Below are 9,247 nucleotides of genomic sequence, written 5' to 3'. Positions count from 1 at the left end.
CTTATCAAATTTTGTCTAAAAAAGCAACAAATTTCATCAGAAAAAGTAACAAGGCTATAGCCTTGTGTACTTATCAAATTATGCCTAAAAAAGCAACAAATTTTGTCTGAAAAAGTAACAAGGCTATAGCCTTGTGTACTTATCAACTTTTGCCCGAAAAACCAACAAATTTTGTCTGAAAAAGTAACAAGGCTATAGCCTTGTGTACTTATCAAATTTTGCCTAAAAAGCAACAAATTTTGTCTCAAAAAGTAACAAGGCTATAGCCTTGTGCACTTATAAAATTTTGTCTAAAAAAGCAACAAATTTTGACAGAAAAAGTAACAAGGCCTTGTGTACTTATCAAATTTTGCCTAAAAAAGCAACAAATTTTGTCAGAAAAAGTAACAAGGCTATAGCCTTGTGTACTTATCAAATTTTGCCTAAAAAAGCAACAAATTTTGTCATAAAAAGTAACAAGGCTATAGCCTTGTGTACTTATCCAATTTTGTCTGAAAAACCAACAAATTTTGTCTGAAATAGTAACAAGGCTATAGCCTTGTGTACTTATCAAATTTTGTCTAAAAAACCACCAAATTTCGTCAGAAAAAGTAACAAGGCTATAGCCTTGTGCACTTATAAAATTTTGTCTAAAAAAGCAACAAATTTTGACAGAAAAAGTAACAAGGCCTTGTGTACTTATCAAATTTTGCCTAAAAAAGCAACAAATTTTGTCATAAAAAGTAACAAGGCTATAGCCTTGTGTACTTATCCAATTTTGTCTGAAAAACCAACAAATTTTGTCTGAAATAGTAACAAGGCTATATATAGCCTTGTGTACTTATCAAGTTTTGTTTGAAAAACCAACAAATTTTGTCTGAAAAAGTAACAAGGCTATAGCCTTGTGTACTTATCAAATTTTGTCTAAAAAAGCAACAAATTTCATCAGAAAAAGTAACAAGGCTATAGCCTTGTGTACTTATCAAATTATGCCTAAAAAAGCAACAAATTTTGTCTGAAAAAGTAACAAGGCTATAGCCTTGTGTACTTATCAACTTTTGCCCGAAAAACCAACAAATTTTGTCTGAAAAAGTAACAAGGCTATAGCCTTGTGTACTTATCAAATTTTGCCTAAAAAGCAACAAATTTTGTCTCAAAAAGTAACAAGGCTATAGCCTTGTGCACTTATAAAATTTTGTCTAAAAAAGCAACAAATTTTGACAGAAAAAGTAACAAGGCCTTGTGTACTTATCAAATTTTGCCTAAAAAAGCAACAAATTTTGTCATAAAAAGTAACAAGGCTATAGCCTTGTGTACTTATCCAATTTTGTCTGAAAAACCAACAAATTTTGTCTGAAATAGTAACAAGGCTATATATAGCCTTGTGTACTTATCAAGTTTTGTTTGAAAAACCAACAAATTTTGTCTGAAAAAGTAACAAGGCTATAGCCTTGTGTACTTATCAAATTTTGTCTAAAAAAGCAACAAATTTCATCAGAAAAAGTAACAAGGCTATAGCCTTGTGTACTTATCAAATTATGCCTAAAAAAGCAACAAATTTTGTCTGAAAAAGTAACAAGGCTATAGCCTTGTGTACTTATCAACTTTTGCCCGAAAAACCAACAAATTTTGTCTGAAAAAGTAACAAGGCTATAGCCTTGTGTACTTATCAAATTTTGCCTAAAAAGCAACAAATTTTGTCATAAAAAGTCACAAGGCTATAGCCTTGTGTACTTATCAAATTTTGTCTAAAAAAGCAACAAATTTCATCAGAAAAAGTAACAAGGCTATCCAATTTTGTCTGAAAAACCAACAAATTTTGTCTGAAATAGTCACAAGGCTATAGCCTTGTGTACTTATCAAATTATGCCTAAAAAAGCAACAAATTTTGTCTGAAAAAGTAACAAGGCTATAGCCTTGTGTACTTATCAACTTTTGCCCGAAAAACCAACAAATTTTGTCCTAAAAAGTAACAAGGCTATAGCCTTGTGTACTTATCAAATTTTGCCTAAAAAGCAACACATTTTGTCATAAAAAGTCACAAGGCTATAGCCTTGTGTACTTATCAAATTTTGTCTAAAAAACCACCAAATTTCGTCAGAAAAAGTAACAAGGCCTTGTGTACTTATCAAATTTTGTCTAAAAAAGCAACAAATTTCATCAGAAAAAGTAGCAAGGCTATAGCCTTGTGTACTTATCAAATTTTGTCTAAAAAACCACCAAATTTCGTCAGAAAAAGTAACAAGGCTATAGCCTTGTGCACTTATAAAATTTTGTCTAAAAAAGCAACAAATTTTGACAGAAAAAGTAACAAGGCCTTGTGTACTTATCAAATTTTGCCTAAAAAAGCAACAAATTTTGTCATAAAAAGTAACAAGGCTATAGCCTTGTGTACTTATCCAATTTTGTCTGAAAAACCAACAAATTTTGTCTGAAATAGTAACAAGGCTATAGCCTTGTGTACTTATCAAGTTTTGTTTGAAAAACCAACAAATTTTGTCTGAAAAAGTAACAAGGCTATAGCCTTGTGTACTTATCAAATTTTGTCTAAAAAAGCAACAAATTTCATCAGAAAAAGTAACAAGGCTATAGCCTTGTGTACTTATCAAATTATGCCTAAAAAAGCAACAAATTTTGTCTGAAAAAGTAACAAGGCTATAGCCTTGTGTACTTATCAACTTTTGCCCGAAAAACCAACAAATTTTGTCTGAAAAAGTAACAAGGCTATAGCCTTGTGTACTTATCAAATTTTGCCTAAAAAGCAACAAATTTTGTCATAAAAAGTCACAAGGCTATAGCCTTGTGTACTTATCAAATTTTGTCTAAAAAAGCAACAAATTTCATCAGAAAAAGTAACAAGGCTATCCAATTTTGTCTGAAAAACCAACAAATTTTGTCTGAAATAGTCACAAGGCTATAGCCTTGTGTACTTATCAAATTATGCCTAAAAAAGCAACAAATTTTGTCTGAAAAAGTAACAAGGCTATAGCCTTGTGTACTTATCAACTTTTGCCCGAAAAACCAACAAATTTTGTCCTAAAAAGTAACAAGGCTATAGCCTTGTGTACTTATCAAATTTTGCCTAAAAAGCAACAAGTTTTGTCATAAAAAGTCACAAGGCTATAGCCTTGTGTACTTATCAAATTTTGTCTAAAAAACCACCAAATTTCGTCAGAAAAAGTAACAAGGCCTTGTGTACTTATCAAATTTTGTCTAAAAAAGCAACAAATTTCATCAGAAAAAGTAGCAAGGCTATAGCCTTGTGTACTTATCAAATTATGCCTAAAAAAACCACCAAATTTCGTCAGAAAAAGTCACAAGGCTATAGCCTTGTGTACTTATCAAATTTTGTCTAAAAAACCACCAAATTTCGTCAGAAAAAGTAACAAGGCTATAGCCTTGTGTACTTATCAAATTTTGTTTAAAAAAGCAACAAATTTCATCAGAAAAAGTAGCAAGGCTATAGCCTTGTGTACTTATCAAATTATGCCTAAAAAAGCAACAAATTTTGTCTCAAAAAGTAACAAGGCTATAGCCTTGTGTACTTATCAAGTTTTGTCTGAAAAACCACCAAATTTTGTCTGAAAAAGTAACAAGGCTATAGCCTTATGTACTTATCAAATTTTGTCTAAAAAAGCAACAAATTTTGTCTCAAAATGTAACAAGGCTATAGCCTTGTGTACTTATCCAATTTTGTCTGAAAAACCAACAAATTTTGTCTGAAATAGTAACAAGGCTATAGCCTTGTGTACTTATCAAGTTTTGTCTGAAAAACCACCAAATTTTGTCTGAAAAAGTAACAAGGCTATAGCCTTGTGCACTTATAAAATTTTGTCTAAAAAAGCAACAAATTTTGTCAGAAAAAGTAACAAGGCCTTGTGTACTTATCAAATTTTGCCTAAAAAAGCAACAAATTTTGTCATAAAAAGTAACAAGGCTATAGCCTTGTGTACTTATCCAATTTTGTCTGAAAAACCAACAAATTTTGTCTGAAATAGTAACAATTAGCCTTGTGTACTTATCAAGTTTTGTTTGAAAAACCACCAAATTTTGTCTGAAAAAGTAACAAGGCTATAGCCTTGTGTACTTATCAACTTTTGTCTAAAAAACCACCAAATTTCGTCAGAAAAAGTAACGAGGCCTTGTGTACTTATCAAATTTTGTCTAAAAAAGCAACAAATTTCATCAGAAAAAGTAGCAAGTAACCTTGTGTACTTATCAAATTATGCCTAAAAAAGCAACAAATTTTGTCATAAAATAATAGCCTTGTGTACTTATCAAATTTTGTCAAAAAAACCACCAAATTTCGTCAGAAAAAGTAACAAGGCTTTAGCCTTGTGTACAGATCAAATTTTGTTTAAAAAAGCAACAAATTTCATCAGAAAAAGTAGCAAGGCTATAGCCTTGTGTACTTATCAAGTTTTGTCTGAAAAACCACCAAATTTTGTCTGAAAAAGTAACAAGGCTATAGCCTTGTGTACTTATCAAATTTTGTCTAAAAAAGCAACAAATTTTGTCTCAAAAAGTAACAAGGCTATAGCCTTGTGTACTTATCAAATTTTGTCTAAAAAACCACCAAATTTCGTCAGAAAAAGTAACAAGGCTATAGCCTTGTGTACTTATCCAATTTTGTCTGAAAAACCAACAAATTTTGTCTGAAATAGTAACAAGGCTATAGCCTTGTGTACTTATCAAGTTTTGTCTGAAAAACCACCAAATTTTGTCTGAAAAAGCAACAAATTTTGCCATAAAAAGTCACAAGGCTTTGTGTACTTATCAAATTTTGTCAAAAAATTGTGTACTTATCTAATTTTGCCCGAAAAAGCAACAAATTTTGTCTGAAAAAGTAACAAGGCTATAGCCTTGTGTACTTATCAAATTATGCCTAAAAAAGCAACAAATTTTGTCATAAAAAATCACAAGGCTTTGTGTACTTATCAAATTTTGTCTAAAAATTGTGTACTTTTCTAATTTTGCCCGAAAAAGCAACAAATTTTGTCTCAAAAAGTAACAAGGCTATAGCCTTGTGTACTTATCAAATTTTGCCTAAAAAAGCAACAAATTTTGTCAGAAAAAGTAACAAAGCTATAGCCTAGTGTACTTATCAGATTTTGTCTAAAAAAGCAACCAATTTCGTCAGAAAAAGTAACAAGGCTATAGCCTTGTGTACTTATCAACTTTTGCCCGAAAAACCAACAAATTTTGTCTGAAAAAGTAACAACAAACCAACAAATTTTGTCTGAAAAAGTAACAAGGCTATAGCCTTGTGTACTTATCAAATTTTGTCTAAAAAAGCAACAAATTTCATCAGAAAAAGTAACAAGGCTATAGCCTTGTGTACTTATCAAATTTTGTCTGAAAAACCAACAAATTTTGTCGGAAAAAGTAACAAGGCTATAGCCTTGTGTACTTATCAAATTTTGTCTAAAAAAGCAACAAATTTCGTCAGAAAAAGTAACAAGGCTATAGCCTTGTGTACTTATCAAATTTTGTCTGAAAAACCAACAAATTTTGTCTGAAAAAGTAACAAGGCTATATATAGCCTTGTGTACTTATCAAATTTTGTCTAAAAAAACAACCAATTTCGTCAGAAAAAGTAACAAGGCTATAGCCTTGTGTACTTATCAAATTTTGTCTAAAAAAGCAACAAATTGCATCAGAAAAAGTAACAAGGCTATAGCCTTGTGTACTTATCAAATTTTGTCTGAAAAACCAACGAATTTTGTCTGAAAAAGTAACAAGGCTATAGCCTTATGTACTTATCAAATTTTGTCTAAAAAACCAACAAATTTTGTCTGAAAAAGTAACAAGGCTATATATAGCCTTGTGTACTTATCAAATTTTGTCTAAAAAAGCAACCAATTTCGTCAGAAAAAGTAACAAGGCTATAGCCTTGTGTACTCATCAAATTTTGTCTAAAAAAGCAACAAATTTCATCAGAAAAAGTAACAAGGCTATAGCCTTGTGTACTTATCAAATTTTGTCTGAAAAACCAACAAATTTTGTCTCAAAAAGTAACAAGGCTATAGCCTTGTGTACTTATCAAATTTTGCCCGAAAAACCAACACATTTTGTCTGAAAAAGTAACAAGGCTATAGCCTTATGTACTTATCAAATTTTGTCTAAAAAAGCAACAAATTTCATCAGAAAAAGTAACAAGGCTATAGCCTTGTGTACTTATTAAATTTTGTCTAAAAAAGCAACAAATTTCATCAGAAAAAGTAACAAGGCTATAGCCTTGTGTACTTATCAAATTTTGTCTGAAAAACCAACAAATTTTGTCTGAAAAAGTAACAAGGCTATAGCCTTGTGTACTTATCAAATTTTGTTCGAAAAAACCAACAAATTTTGTCAGAAAAAGTACTCATCAAATTTTGCCTAAAAAAGCAACAAATTTTGTCAGAAAAAGTAACAAGGCTATAGCCTTATGTACTTATCAAATTTTGTCTAAAAAAGCAACAAATTTCATCAGAAAAAGTAACAAGGCTATAGCCTTGTGTACTTATTAAATTTTGTCTAAAAAAGCAACAAATTTCATCAGAAAAAGTAACAAGGCTATAGCCTTGTGTACTTATCAAATTTTGTCTGAAAAACCAACAAATTTTGTCTGAAAAAGTAACAAGGCTATAGCCTTGTGTACTTATCAAATTTTGTTCGAAAAAACCAACAAATTTTGTCAGAAAAAGTACTCATCAAATTTTGCCTAAAAAAGCAACAAATTTTGTCAGAAAAAGTAACAAGGCTATAGCCTTGTGTACGTATCAAATTTTGCCTAAAAAAGCAACAAATTTTGTCAGAAAAAGTAACAAGGTTATAGCCTTGTGTACTTATCAAATTATGCCTAAAAAAGCAACAAATTTTGTCTCAAAAAGTAACAAGGCTATAGCCTTGTGTACTTATCAAATTTTGTCTAAAAAAGCAACAAATTTCATCAGAAAAAGTAACAAGGCTATAGCCTTGTGTACTTATCAAATTTTGTCTAAAAAAGCAACAAATTTCATCAGAAAAAGTAACAAGGCTATAGCCTTGTGTACTTATCAAATTTTGTCTGAAAAACCAACAAATTTTGTCGGAAAAAGTAACAAATTTTGTCTCAAAAAGTAACAAGGCTATAGCCTTGTGTACTTATCAAATTATGCCTAAAAAAACAACAAATTTTGCCATAAAAAGTCACAAGGCTTTGTGTACTTATCAAAATTTTGTCTAAAAATTGTGTACTTTTCTAATTTTGCCCGAAAAAGCAACAAATTTTGTCTCAAAAAGTAACAAGGCTATAGCCTTGTGTACTTATCAAATTTTGCCTAAAAAAGCAACAAATTTTGTCAGAAAAAGTAACAAAGCTATAGCCTAGTGTACTTATCAGATTTTGTCTAAAAAAGCAACCAATTTCGTCAGAAAAAGTAACAAGGCTATAGCCTTGTGTACTTATCAACTTTTGCCCGAAAAACCAACAAATTTTGTCTGAAAAAGTAACAACAAACCAACAAATTTTGTCTGAAAAAGTAACAAGGCTATAGCCTTGTGTACTTATCAAATTTTGTCTAAAAAAGCAACAAATTTCATCAGAAAAAGTAACAAGGCTATAGCCTTGTGTACTTATCAAATTTTGTCTGAAAAACCAACAAATTTTGTCGGAAAAAGTAACAAGGCTATAGCCTTGTGTACTTATCAAATTTTGTCTAAAAAAGCAACAAATTTCGTCAGAAAAAGTAACAAGGCTATAGCCTTGTGTACTTATCAAATTTTGTCTGAAAAACCAACAAATTTTGTCTGAAAAAGTAACAAGGCTATATATAGCCTTGTGTACTTATCAAATTTTGTCTAAAAAAACAACCAATTTCGTCAGAAAAAGTAACAAGGCTATAGCCTTGTGTACTTATCAAATTTTGTCTAAAAAAGCAACAAATTGCATCAGAAAAAGTAACAAGGCTATAGCCTTGTGTACTTATCAAATTTTGTCTGAAAAACCAACGAATTTTGTCTGAAAAAGTAACAAGGCTATAGCCTTATGTACTTATCAAATTTTGTCTGAAAAACCAACAAATTTTGTCTGAAAAAGTAACAAGGCTATATATAGCCTTGTGTACTTATCAAATTTTGTCTAAAAAAGCAACCAATTTCGTCAGAAAAAGTAACAAGGCTATAGCCTTGTGTACTCATCAAATTTTGTCTAAAAAAGCAACAAATTTCATCAGAAAAAGTAACAAGGCTATAGCCTTGTGTACTTATCAAATTTTGTCTGAAAAACCAACAAATTTTGTCTCAAAAAGTAACAAGGCTATAGCCTTGTGTACTTATCAAATTTTGCCCGAAAAACCAACACATTTTGTCTGAAAAAGTAACAAGGCTATAGCCTTATGTACTTATCAAATTTTGTCTAAAAAAGCAACAAATTTCATCAGAAAAAGTAACAAGGCTATAGCCTTGTGTACTTATTAAATTTTGTCTAAAAAAGCAACAAATTTCATCAGAAAAAGTAACAAGGCTATAGCCTTGTGTACTTATCAAATTTTGTCTGAAAAACCAACAAATTTTGTCTGAAAAAGTAACAAGGCTATAGCCTTGTGTACTTATCAAATTTTGTTCGAAAAAACCAACAAATTTTGTCAGAAAAAGTACTCATCAAATTTTGCCTAAAAAAGCAACAAATTTTGTCAGAAAAAGTAACAAGGCTATAGCCTTATGTACTTATCAAATTTTGTCTAAAAAAGCAACAAATTTCATCAGAAAAAGTAACAAGGCTATAGCCTTGTGTACTTATTAAATTTTGTCTAAAAAAGCAACAAATTTCATCAGAAAAAGTAACAAGGCTATAGCCTTGTGTACTTATCAAATTTTGTCTGAAAAACCAACAAATTTTGTCTGAAAAAGTAACAAGGCTATAGCCTTGTGTACTTATCAAATTTTGTTCGAAAAAACCAACAAATTTTGTCAGAAAAAGTACTCATCAAATTTTGCCTAAAAAAGCAACAAATTTTGTCAGAAAAAGTAACAAGGCTATAGCCTTGTGTACGTATCAAATTTTGCCTAAAAAAGCAACAAATTTTGTCAGAAAAAGTAACAAGGTTATAGCCTTGTGTACTTATCAAATTATGCCTAAAAAAGCAACAAATTTTGTCTCAAAAAGTAACAAGGCTATAGCCTTGTGTACTTATCAAATTTTGTCTAAAAAAGCAACAAATTTCATCAGAAAAAGTAACAAGGCTATAGCCTTGTGTACTTATCAAATTTTGTCTAAAAAAGCAACAAATTTCATCAGAAAAAGTAA

This window comes from Asterias amurensis, chromosome 14 (genome assembly GCF_032118995.1).
Source record: "Asterias amurensis chromosome 14, ASM3211899v1".
Taxonomy (NCBI): domain Eukaryota; kingdom Metazoa; phylum Echinodermata; class Asteroidea; order Forcipulatida; family Asteriidae; genus Asterias; species Asterias amurensis.
The sequence above is the reverse complement of the archived record's forward strand: the minus strand, read 5'-3'. Positions refer to the sequence as shown.